Here is a 13,418-nt window from a genome sequence, read left to right on the forward strand (position 1 = left end):
AAAGGAAACATCATTTTTTTTTTCCTGTAAGGAAATAATTTCAAAAGAAAAAATTGCATAATGCACAGAGCCAACTAAATACACCACTGGTTTACTACCTCCGTGCCATTCTAGTAGAGTGATATTAGTAAATCAAGACTTGCAGCAGGAAATAATAAGCTTAGATTATGTTTTTATTTGCAGTCATGCGTTTGTTCAAGAGAAATAGCATTTGCAAAGAAATCGAATTAAATCATCGAAGTAGCACATCACCTTTCATTTGTGATGCTGGCGATGTTAGACTCCGCTAGCAACAAGTTTCTTCCCTCTTTTGCTGTGGGAGCAGCAAGTGCTGGTCCCTGGCTCCTTCCAGCTCTCGTACGAAAGCTGGGTGCCATATAACAGCGTAACTGGAATATACTCACGTTGAATTTTTTCTTTTACCTGCTGTTTTACCAAGTGATATTATTATGACCGTAATGTTAAAGAAAAAAAGGAATGGTGGAAATAGTGGGATGGAAGAATTAGTGTGAGTAAAGCCCATCTCTGTTCGATGGAAGGGCTTTTTTAGGCCTGCTTGCATGGAGGCAGCTCCTCTCCCTGTCAGTCTGTTTCAGTCACGGCTTAATAAATGTAATATTTGTGCTTTTCCAAATGAAAATGGGCATAATTCACGGGGAGGTCTGGAGACTATTTTAATAGAAGGTATGTGAATAGGCTAATGGGGAATGGGAGGACATCTCTATTTATAATTCACTGTTTTCTTTGATCATTAAATGCTTTGTAACTCCATCTCCAAACTTCTCACCTGGTGTAATAAAATTAATCAGTTGCCTCTCTGAAAAAACCGCAGTGTTCGTACATCATGGGTTTGACAGCTGTGATCACCAATGCGGAGTGAATGCAAGAAGTAATTTTGCTTTACGTCGCCAAGCCGGCTTTGAAAGCGTAAGATAGATGAGGGATGTCAGAAATATCAGCAGTACCTGACTGCTATGAGGTTACATTTTTCTAAATATACCTGTCAGTTCGCAACTTCTACAGTGACACGTCCTGTATCTTCACATCAGCCTTTCCCCTTCCCGGCTGATGGCTGTTGTTGAGGAAAACCCGTGGCTGGCTGACATGCCATCTCCCTTTAGCCCACAAACCAGTTCGACATTGGAAGAGAGCGGGAGGCTCATGACATGACGGCCTCTTCTCTCAGGCAGCTAGTGATAGGACAAGAGGACATAGCCTCAAGCTTCGCCAGGGGAGGTTCAGGTTGGACATTAGGAAGCATTTCTTCTCAGCAAGGGTCATTAGCCATTGGAAGGGGCTGCCCAGGGAGGTGGTGGAGTCACCATCTCTGGAGGTGTTTAAGAAAAGCCTGGACATGGCACTTAGTGCCATGGTCTAGTTGCCATGGTGGTGTCAGGGCAATGGTTGGACTCGATGATCCCAGAGGGCTCTTCCAACCTGATTGATTCTGTGATTCTGTGATTCTGTCCCCTTGGCTTCTCTTGCCCTTCTGTAGCCAGTGGTTGGCAGTAAATGTCTTTGCTTTCCCCTCCTGTGCTTCTGCACCTGAAATCCCTACAAGGTTGACTTTGTATACAGATAAAGAACAGTTGGGGCAGTGGATATTGTACTCTGTGATGTAAAGACTTCTTCCTCATCATCTCAGAGCCTGTAAGCTGTAGCTGTTGTGCCTTTGACTTGATTTAATTACCTCTTGGGTTGTTTTCAATATGATTTTGTTGAGCAGTCAAAGCTGTAGGATAGCACATCACAGAAATGCATCGCTGCTGGGAGAAGCAAGCCTGCTAATGTGTGTTTTCACACCCTTGGGTTGGCTTATCAAGGAAGGGAAATACTGGTGGGTTGATGAGCTTGATCCTTATCTGAGTGTTTTGTTGAGACTGATCACTAGAGGAAAAAAGAAACGAAGATAACGTGTGCTAAGCAGCGGTGCGAAATGACTGGGGTGTTTTCCCCTTAGCACTGAAATGGGATGTTATGGAAGATGTCCAGGGTGTCTGTGCAGAGGGGAAGGTTCGGAGTTGGGTACCGCTTTCCTGACGGCAGGTTGCTTCCATGAGGTGACCTACCCTGCAGTGAATTTGGCATCGGGCTTCTTGGTGTTGAAGTCATACTGCTTCTTAGATAGGCTGAGATCTGTGGGGGTGGGGGAAGAAGGGGGTAGAGAAGCTTTGACCCAACTTCATGCTTTTCATGTGTTTCTGATATGAAATACAAGGCAGAAGATGTGAGTGCTTAGAGAGGGGAAATTAATGGTCAATGGTATGGTTGGGCTGTAAAACGGAGAAATTAAAAACCGCTGAGGTTATTTCCATAAAATTAACATCAGTAAAAAACACATTGACTAATTGTACTGAGTTCCACGGGACGAGGGAGGTGATTCTACTGGTTGATGACCCTACATCTCCAGTTGAGTTGCTTGCAAGAGCTTTTGTGCTGCATCATGAAATATCCAGCGTTGTTTGTGAGAAGCTGTCCTCCAGTGGTGGCTTTTGCTATAAATCGCAGCCCTTTTTGCCGCTACACCGTTTCTCGGAGTTGTGTGGTGGCAGCAGTGGCAGCGTGTCTCTGGGGACACGTGGCAGGCACGCGTGGAGGTGGCAGCTACAGTGATTTCTCCTTGAGTTCCGGCTCTGCATCACAGCTCTGCCTCTTCATTGACCATGACTCCCATATTCGAGGAGTGGATGTGAGGAACGTACCAGAAAAACATTACTTCCAACTCAGCCAGGCATGTGGGACCTTCACCCTCCAAAATCTCTTCTGCCTGGTTTTCAAAGTGTCTCCAAGGAAAACACACGTGATTTCCAGTTTGTCATAGCAGTCAAATATTTTCTGGCAGTGCTGTGGAGGCATCCAGCCTACCTTTCTCCACCAAAGCTTGCTGAGGTCACAGAATCACAAACTCACAGAATGTTAGGGATTGGAAGGGACCTCGAAAGATCATCTAGTCCAACCCCCTGCCGGAGCAGGACCACCTAGACCATATCACACAGGAACGCGTCCAGGTGGGTTTTGAATGTCTCCAGAGAAGGAGACTCCACACCCTCTCTGGGCAGCCTGTGCCAGTGTTCAGTTACCCTTTACTGTAAAGAAGTTTTTCCTCGTGTTTATGTGGAACCTTCTGTGTTCCAGCTTGCACCCGTTGCCCCTTGTCCTGTCAAGGGGTGTCACTGAGAAGAGCCTGGCTCCATCCTCATGACACTTGCCCTTTACATATTTATAAACATTACTGAGGTCACCCCTCAGTCCCCTCTTCTCCAAGCTAAAGAGACCCAGCTCCCTCAGCCTCTCCTCATAAGATGTCCAGGTTTGATGCAGTTATGCTCCCATCTACTCTGCGGGAGGATTAAAATCCTCCACCACCCTGGTTTTGTCCTCATGGGCAACAAGAGCAAATGTCAAACCTTCAAAATGGCCAAAAATTTGTCTTTTGTCTTCAGGTTTTGAAGGTGCTCAAGCGTTGGCTGGACTATAGATCACATTATCAGTAACCCAACCTCCAGGTGACAGCACCTGATGACCGGTGAGCCCAGGGAAACACTAATCATGTCCATTTTCCACTCCTGCACCTCTCCGTGGAGCAAGGGTGAGCACATGGCAGTGAGCTGAGAGACAAAATGTGGCCTGTACCCTGTAATTAATGCCCTTTCGAGAGGGGAGGATGCGCTGCCAGAAGATGGCTCTTGAAAAAGGTGAAAAAATAGGTGGGACACAAACAATAAATACCGTTAATCCAGATTGAAAGGAAGAATTTCATCAGGTTCCTGGTGGGTTTGGCTTCTAAGTAGTATTTCATGGTCGCTTGTGGCTCATCAGGAACTGCCAAGAGCCAGGAACACAAGTTTCTTATGTTGTCACATGCCTCTGGGACGTGTTTGGGGGGGCCTGGAGCACGCTCAGGGCTGGACTGCAAAGCTTTGGGGTTGTTCAGGGGGAGGGAATTGCAGCTCATTCTGGCCAAGGGTACAAAATACTCCCACCAGGAAAGAGAAAGGGGTTTTAAATAAGGAGATAAACAAAAATAAGGGAAGTAAAGTAGAGAAGCACATCTGCGAAGGTTCTGCTCGGAATTACCCAGCGCCTTTCCCTCCAAGTGATTCATAAGGATCTCACACTGTATTTATTAAAAGAATACAACCTTCATCTTAAAATGCAATTTCCCGAGGTTAACACCTAGGAAATTTGTTTGCTGCGTGGTTCTTAAGTTGAATAATTATGTTATTATTAAATCAAACCACTTAACTAAGCGATCAGATACAACGCGTTACTCTTCCCAGTAGTGTGACAGAAGCAGGTGGCAGGAAAAAACCCTCTAGTTGAGCAGAGAGAAGATGCCATTAAACTATTCTTGAATGTTTTGGTTTATTTTTCTTTAAAAAAACCACCTCACTTATTACTTCTGGCAGTGCCTCTTATTTTCTAGGGGCGATTCCTCTTGTGCTTATATTAACAAATTAATTAGAGAGGAGAACCGCAAGACCCAGTGATGCGGCTTGTCGTAATTACGCCGAGAAGCTTAAAACATGCAAACCTCCCCAAATTAATTGCGAAGCTGTTTCATATATGAGTAGCCAGAATTAATCATTAACCTAATAATTCCCCTTCCGACATTATTTCTTTGTTAAAAATGAGTAATTTTAAGTGGATAATGAGGTGCCAGGACAACTCATGAATTGTACATTACCCAAACTAATGGGAAAAAAAGGGAGCTTATGCAAGTGGCGTTACAGATGCCATTACAAATGCCTCCACAGCGAACATTTTATTCTGATAAATTCTTCATTTATTTCCAGATGGCTTTTGAATTTCTAGAACATTTACTCTATGCTGTCATTTTTCCATTTGATATTCTTGTTGTCTAATTCTTGTGAGCTGTACGGCTGAGGCTCAGACCCTCTGGTTCCAGGTTTCTCAGCGCTCCTCTGGCACAGAACATGAGCAATGGGTGCGTGAGAGGTTACTGGATTAGCAGATTAGCACCAAATACTGAAGTTGTGAGAGGGTGGGAATTGGATTTTTCCAGAAGAAAAATTCCCCGCACTTCAAGAGGTGTTGAGGTGTTAGAATGAGTGCAGAGGAGGGCGACCAAGCTGGTGAAGGGTCTGGAGGGTCTGACCTCTGAGGAACGGCTGAGGGAGCTGGGGGTGTTTAGCCTGGAGAAGAGGAGGCTCAGAGGTGACCTTATTGCAGTCTACAACTACGTGAAGGGAGGTTGTAGTGGAGTGGGAGTCGGCCTCTTCTCCCAGGCAACCAGCAATAGGACAAGAGGACACAGCCTCAAGCTTGGCCAGGGGAGGTTCAGGTTGGCCATTAGGAAACATTTCTTCTCAGCAAGGGTCATTAGCCATTGGAAGGGGCTGCCCAGGGAGGTGGTGGAGTCCCCATCTCTGGAGGGGTTTAAGAAAAGACTGGCCATGGCACTTAGTGCCCTGGTCTAGTTGCCATGGTGGTGTCAGGGCAATGGTTGGACTCGATGATCCCAGAGGGCTCTTCCAACCTCGTTGATTCTGTGTGATTCTGTGTGAAAGTATTATTGGATGGATAGTCAGAAAAAAATACACGGGACTATTCTTTAAATTGAGTTGTCCAATGTCTCATTTTTTAAGAGCCTCCTTTGCCCATAAAACATCTATTTTTTTTTTTATAGAAAAGATGGCAATGTGAAAAATACTAAGTATGATATTACGTGCCCTGAAGGAGCATCATTCGTAGAAATAAAGCAGCCAGTCTCCCATAACATACCGATCACCATGAAAAGTATATTTTCTTTGCAAACAGGAGCTGTCCCGTACTGTCCGCGATGAGAGCTTTTGTACAGCTGCCTTTGCTTAGGGGTTGCTGGATAACACCCAGCAAACCTAAAAAGCAAACCTTGAAGAGCTTTCTGGGAGCTATAAATTGAAGAGGGCAAAATAGCTGCGTAGGGAGGTGGCAATTCTCTATCAAAGGGGAGGAGTGGAAGGTTTTTATGCATGAGCTGACCCTGAAGCCCCGCTCCTGCGCCGCTTCTCTCCAGCTCTCCGTGCCCAACAGAGCTCCATCTGTTATCTATCTGATGAACAGAGCTCCATCTGTTGAAGGGATGAACAGAGCTCCATCTGTTGTCACCATCTCTGAAGGTGTTTAAGAAAAGACTGGACATGACACTTAGTGCCATGGTCTAGTTACCATGGTGGTGTCAGGGCAATGGTTGGACTCGATGATCCCAGAGGGCTCTTCCAACCTCATTGATTCTGTGATTCTGTGATCTAGCTTGTGATCTATGTGTGCAAAGTAGACACAACTAATGTGTAATGTGCTTTGTTATTTTATTTGCTTCATACCATGTGATATCAAACCAGGTCTAAACCCAGAAATTACGTGTGATCTGCTAGCGCTGCATCAGGGTTCTCCCCCCGGCACCAAGGATATCGATTCACCACTTCTGCAGCAGGAGTTTTGGTGGCTTTTCTCTTGGGCTATTGACTGCCTTCCATCATCTCCAATCCTAATTAGAAACAGAGTCTGTTAATTAAATATTTCCCGAGTGTTTAATTAAATATTTGTCCAGTGCCTCTGGGCAAACTGTGAACCTGCTATGAGATAACACACTTTTTCTCATCTGGTAAGACAGCGGTTGTATCTCAACAGGAAACCTTGCAGTATTTGGCACCTCCTGGTTTACATGTGCGTGAAAAATATCTGTATTTTGCACAAATGTATAAGCCAAGTTACTATGTGCAGAGCAATACTACCTCTTGTCTGAGATCAATCAATTATGGTGGAAGGAAACCAGGCAGGAGGGGAGCCTGGGTGCTTTTGGTCGGTGATAAGCACAGTGACAATATCCACACGGGACCTCTTACTCGGAGAATAATATTATTCATTTTCAATTTGCAGATGAATAGATAAAAGCAAGTGGGAATGGAGAAGTCTATCATTGACTCTCAGGTATCTTTGTCTCCATCTTTGGGATACCCTGCAGTTCCCTCCTGTGCTGCTGCATTGCTGTTCTCACGAGCTTTGGTTGTGTTTTTTTTTTTAATCAATCAATCAATCAATCAATCAGTCATGTTGGAAGAGACCTGTGGGATCATCAAGTCCAACCGTTGCCCTGACACCACCATGGCAACTAGACCAGGGCACTAAGTGCCATGTCCAGGCTTTTCTTAAACCCCTCCACAGATGGTGACTCCACCACCTCCCTGGACAGCCCCTTCCAATGGCTAATGACCCTTGCTGAGAAGAAATGCTTCCTAATGTCCAACCTGAACCTCCCCTGGCGAAGCTTGAGGCTGTGTCCTCTTGTCCTATCACTAGCTGCCCGGGAGAAGAGGCCGACTCCCACTCCACTACAACCTCCCTTCAGGTAGTTGTAGACTGCACTAAGGTCATCTCTGAGCCTCCTCTTTTTTTTTGGATCCGGTCTCCCAGAGGAAACAGGGAGTTACAAATCCAGGCATTTCTCCCGTCGGGTGATAAGCTGAGTGCTGAGTAGGCTGGTGCTCCCCCAAAACCCCAAACCCTACCCATTTACTACTTCACACCCCTACATATTTACTCCTTTGATCTTGGGCAACTTGCCTTTCTAGTTTTCTCCTGTCTTAGTAAGATTATTGCATTGTAACCACTGCGTTGCACACTTGTTTTATAATACCAGATGGCTCATTTTTTGATTAATTTCAGTAATTTTGCTGCTGTTGCTCCTCACTGCTTTATTGCTACTGTATGACACTTCTGTGTTGTTATTAGTTTTGCAGAAAGAACAGTGGGGAGTAAAGCCACAGCGTAGGAAGTTCAAAATAAACCAAAAAACAATAAAAGAAAAAAAAAAGTCACTAAAAGTCTATGATATAATCTTTTCTTTTTCATTAGAGATCAATTTTCTAAATGTATTGCAGAAAACACTTCTTTATTTCTACTCCATCACTTCATGGGCCAAGCTCTGACATGTAAAATCTTTTGGAAATCCTCTCCCTTATTATTCATTGTACGCCTGATTTGTGATTCGTGTGGCTTTATGAGGAGCATGAGAAATAATGGATTATATAAATTATGAGGCATGGAATGAACTAACTTAATTTGTACGTTAATTCTTCGGGCTGAGGGGACAGTGTATGGCAGCATAACCCCCAAGCTCAACTGGTTTTATGTATGAACATGCATGGGGAAAGGCTGTAGTTGAAGTTTCCGTGTACTTTGCACCCATTTTGTATTTTTTTTGTATTTTTTTGTATTTTGCATGTACTATTCCCCTTTCTAATTATAAGGGGTAATAGAGTACATGAGGGCCAGGACCTTGATAGCATTGCTGATGATTGAAGTGTTTGAAAAAGAGGGTCAAGATGTAAAAACCAAAGCACCTCCAGTTCTTTGCCTGTGGTGGTCTTTGCAGCGAGTCACGTCAAGCGCGTAGCTCTGTGGACCTGCCCAGCCTCAGTCTGAAAATCACTTTTGAAGACACAGAATCACAGAATCACAGGCTGGTTTGGGTTGGAAGGGACCTTAAAGACCATCTAGTTCCAACCCCCCTGCCACAGCCAGGGACACCTTCCACCAGACCAGGTTGCTCCAAGCCCCATCCAACCTGGCCCTGAACACTGCCAGGGAGGGGGCAGCCACAGCTTCTCTGGGCAACCTGGGCCAGGGTCTCACCACCCTCACAGCAAAGAATTTCTTCCTCATACCTCATCTCAATCTCCCCTCTTTCAGTTTAAAACCATTCCCCCTCGTCCTATCACTCCAAGGTCTTGTAAAAAGCCCCTCTCCAGTTTTCCTGTAGGCTCCCTTCAGATACTGGAAGGCTTCTAGAAGGTCTCCGCGGAGCCTTCTCTTCTCCAGGCTGAACAGCCCCAACTCTCTCAGCTTGTCTCCAGAGCAGAGGTGCTCAGCCCTCTGAGCATCTTCGTGGCCTCCTCTGGACTCGCTCCATCAAGTCCTTAGACAACAATGTCAGAAAGGTGGAGAAATCGATCAACCTCAACAGCATGAAGTTCTTCCAAGCTTTGTGAAAACAGGTTGGCAAAGGGAAGGCAGAAACCCTCTTAGCCCTACACCAGAGAGAGAAGAGGTAATGTGTGTCGCCATGTAGTAGGCACTTGAGAATCCACATCTAGAGGTGATAGGAATGACCCGGAGGTGAGAAAATGGAATGGAAATGGAATATTTTGGGTTTATTCTTCTAAAATAAGAGAATCCCATTTCAGCGCAAACTCCAAGAGCTACTCTTTAAGGAAAAAAAAAAAGACTTTGTTAAGTGGAAGATGTGCCAGGTGAGCAGTCTCACTCTCTGTGTGATGGACTGATCTATCTCACGGCGTAGGTAAGATTTATGATGAGCATACTGCACACATGAAAAGCCCTTTGCTTGTACAAGGTACATTTTCTAGCAAAATGTGGACACCAGCCCTTTTCTTCTGCGTCCCTAAATTAATTCCTTAACCATTCCTGCTTTCTCTCTCAAAATTTAACTGGTTATAACTTACCTCTGAAAAAAAAATGCCCTATTTCTGAACATTTCCAAACAGCTCAAGGGTGTAGGGACAACAGGCTGTTGCTTCCCATCTTGCTGTAGATAGATATTGGTGAGAAATCTAGAAAAAATGTTGAAGTTAGGAGAAACACTTGAACATGGGTGGAGGGAACGTAGGTACAAATAGTCTTAAGGAATTTGATTTCAATTATGTCATCTCCTATTGGGATTTTCTAAAGAAAGGCTAAAAATCCCAAAGTGGATAGAAATTTTTCAGATGAATTTGTGATGCGAAATGCAGTCCTGAAAGGTGGGAAAAGGTGGGTAATTTTTGAAAGCTCACCTACTGAATCCGTGACAGGTTGGGGAGGGGGGGGAAAAAAGGGGGATGATTTCTTTATGAAAGTGTGATCAGCATTTTCATTTCCCAGATCTAATAAAAAGTACTGATAAAAGCCACACTACATCCTGTCAGGTAGAAATTAATGTTCATTTAGTATTTGCCTTTTGGAACAGCACACTGAAACCTCATCTGTGTGCGAGGTAAGTTTGTTACACAAAACAAATGGCCTGCAATAGAAAGAACATTATCCTAAAAATAAAAATAAAAAATCCATGTTAATCAGCTACTGCTTTAATGTCTTTTGGTGCTGTTCATTTTTCATAAAATTACCTGGAGAGTATGTGGAATATTTCCTGCTGTCGCTGAGGGTAAGGGCCAAATTTGTCTACCACAATTTAAGAAAAATGCGAGGTAATTTTGGAGACTGTCTCTCCATCCATACTTTCGTATGATTTTTATATAATTTTTTAAAGCTCTTTCATTTTCCTACCAAATTTCCCAAGTCACAGAATTAAAGTTAGTAAAGGTTTTTACATTTGCAAATCAAAATGGCTCTGACATCCTCCATAGGACAACAGTTGGCTTTGAGGCAATATGGATCATAGAATCATAGAATCATAGAATTGTTAAGGTTGGAAAAGACCTAAAGGATCATCAAGTCCAACCATCAACCCAGTGCCACCATGCCCGCTAAACCATGTCCTGAAGCGTCACATCTATATGTTTCTTGAACACCTCCAGGGATGGTGACTCCACCACCTCCCTGGGCCACCTGTTCCAATGTCTAATGACTCAGAACAAAATGATCTTGGAAGAGCTGAGCATTGCTCATCGGCAGCGACTGACTCGCTTCTTCAGGTGTAAAAATCATGTTTTATACCTGAAATCCACATGGACTCCAGTTTTCCTGGGTTATTTTGCCATCTTTTTATTAGCCAGCCAAGTGAGTTGCCAGGTAGTTGGCATCAGCTGCTGCTTCTGTAAACGCTGGCTGTTGTTAGAGGGGAACCACGTTTTGTAGCATTAATTTAATTGAAGGAGTCAGGGGGTCATGACTTGGTGCCTAAAATTTACACATGTCAAAAATCCCGACGAGCTCTGGTGATTTCAGTATTTTTTATTCATGTCTAGAAGAGCTGTTTCAAAAGGCAATTTATGCTTTATCCAAGATATGAACATGGTATCAGCAGCGTCTTACAGAATCGTAGAATGGTTTGGGTTGGAAGGACCTTAAAGATCATCTAGTTCCAACCCCCCTGCCACAGGCAGGGACACCTTCCACCAGACCAGGTTGCTCCAAGCCCCATCCAACATGGCCTTGAACACTGCCAGGGAGGGGGCAGCCACAGCTTCTCTGGGCAACCTGGGCCAGGGTCTCACCACCCTCACAGTCAAGTCTTCCTCGTATCTCATCTCAATCTCCCCTCTTTCAGTTTAAAACCATTCCCCCTCGTCCTATCACTATTTGCCCTTGTAAAAAGTCCCTCTCCAGCTTTCCTGTAGCCCCTTCAGGTACTGGAAGGTGCTAGAAGGTCTCCCTGGAGCCTTCTCTTCTCCAGGCTGAACAGCCCCAACTCTCTCAGCCTGTCTCCAGAGCAGAGGGGCTCCAGCCCTCTGAGCATCTTCGTGGCCTCCTCTGGACTCGCTCCAACAGCTCCGTGTCCTTCTTCTATTGGGGCCCCCAGAGCTGGACGCAGCACTGCAGGGGGGGTCTCACGAGAGCAGCTTGTGAGAGCGATACTCCTCTGCCTGTATATGCTGTAGGAGAACAACATGCCAAATGTTATGCTTGCAGTAGCACAGCTGCAAGATGTTGTTTCTGCAAACTCCCTGGTGTGGTCTTCTGGTGAAATGTACAGTGGTTTGTGTTTGTGTGCTGACCCGAAAACAATATCCTTGGATTTATCTTGGTGTCTCTCCTCCTCTCCTGGTTTGTCTCTATGTTGGAGTAGTGGGAGGTCATAAATAAGAGGGTGTCATCAAGAGTGTTCCTGTTCCTTGGAGAATGGTATTTTCTCCAAATTACTTCTGATTGCTGTTGTTTTTTCCCACCCTGATAGGCATGGCTGGAATCAGATAGCAGGTCTTCAGCTTTGCAGCATTTTCAGTGCTGTAACTGGCTTTTTTCAATCACAAACCATAGACCAAAATTATTCTTTCCTTTGCACCTCAGGAAGAGCTATTTGGGTATCTCCAAAGTTTTTGTGTGTGGGGGATTGTTTGCTGGTAAAAGGAACAAAGACGTTGCGTTATAGCTACCGCACCATCTCGTTGTGTAGCTTTCCATATTAGAGCAATACTTCATCTCTGACAGCAATTAAGTGATACAGAGTAATTGTAGACGTGATAGGGGATATCATTCAACTTCAGCCTTCCTGTAGAGTCACCGGAGAGGGGGAGATGGCTAAACGAGATGCTGTAAATCACCTTCTGGAGAAGCCTACCTCTCTCCTTCGGGATACGTTATCCTAATGCGGCGTCTTCAGCACCTATGGTCCAGCAGCGAATACCTCTGATAGTGTCCCAGCTGCTGAGCAGGCTTTGAGGTTGAGCTCAAAATGTACGTTACTATAAGTTGAAACTGAGGCGGTGTAGCACAGACCCCTTACATCCTAGCTCTGTGCCCGGCCTCCGCGATGGTGGAGATGAGCAATGCTCAGATCCATCATTGCAAAGAGGTCTTTGAGTAGCTCCTGTGGCTCCGTGTGTGAGTTCATCTCCCATATGTTGAGCTTTGAAAAATTCAGAATATCAGACTATGACTATGTCATTACTCCTTTGTTCTCTGTGAATTTTAGTGCCGAACTACAGACCTGGATATAATTTTACTGAGCGCATCGCAGGTTTGACCCAGAAACGTGGTAGCCTTTGGTAAAACTCTTCATTATCATAGAATTTTAGACTCACAGACTGGTTTGGGTTGGAAGGAACCTTAAAGACATCTAGTTCCATCCCCTCCTGCCACGGGCAGGGACACCTTCCACTAGACCAGGTTGCTCCAAGCCCCATCCAACCTGGCCTTGAACACTGCCAGGGAGGGGGCAGCCACAGCTTCTCTGGGCAACCTGGGCCAGGGTCTCACCACCCTCACAGGGAAGAATTTCTTCGTCAGATCTCATCTAAATCTCCCCTTCATTCATGTATCTGAGTTTGTAAAGACATCTGTCTGCTGGCAGGAAGATTTTACATGATTTTATTGTAGTTGGGAGCAGCTTTCCAAGCAGTGATTCCTTACAGAGTGATAAAGCATGATCTTTTGGACTGAATATAAGCCTTGTAAGCCCTTCTCCTGGCTCTGCACTGGGTGCTCACGGTTGCCTTTGGCAAACCCCCTCCTTTCTGCGTTGTTTGGTTTTCATAAAGATGAGTTAATTTGTTAGTGTTTGTACAGTAGTTTAGCGACTTTAATTTTCGTGCTTCCTAACCTCAGTAAAATGCGGATTTATATTAATAGTATTAAACTAAATTTGTCTCATTAAGTCCAACCTTTCTCTTGTTTTCCAAAAAATCATGCTGATAACTGCAGCTTTATCTAATCACTGATAGAGGACAACAACTGCTGCTGAAATTTTACTTTTTCTCCTTTCAGTACCATTTTTTCATGGTTTCTGGAAGAAATCC

At 44.6% G+C, this 13,418-nt stretch overlaps 1 protein-coding gene across 2 annotated transcripts in view; it reads left to right on the forward strand.

Moving 5' to 3' along the window:
• The window catches only part of PRKG1 (protein kinase cGMP-dependent 1), a 577,366-nt gene that overhangs the window by 270,268 nt on the left and 293,680 nt on the right, over positions 1-13,418 (forward strand). The gene's annotated exons all lie outside the window — the stretch shown is intronic.

The sequence above is a fragment of the Nyctibius grandis genome, chromosome 20 (genome assembly GCF_013368605.1).
Source record: "Nyctibius grandis isolate bNycGra1 chromosome 20, bNycGra1.pri, whole genome shotgun sequence".
NCBI classification, from domain to species: Eukaryota; Metazoa; Chordata; class Aves; order Nyctibiiformes; family Nyctibiidae; genus Nyctibius; species Nyctibius grandis.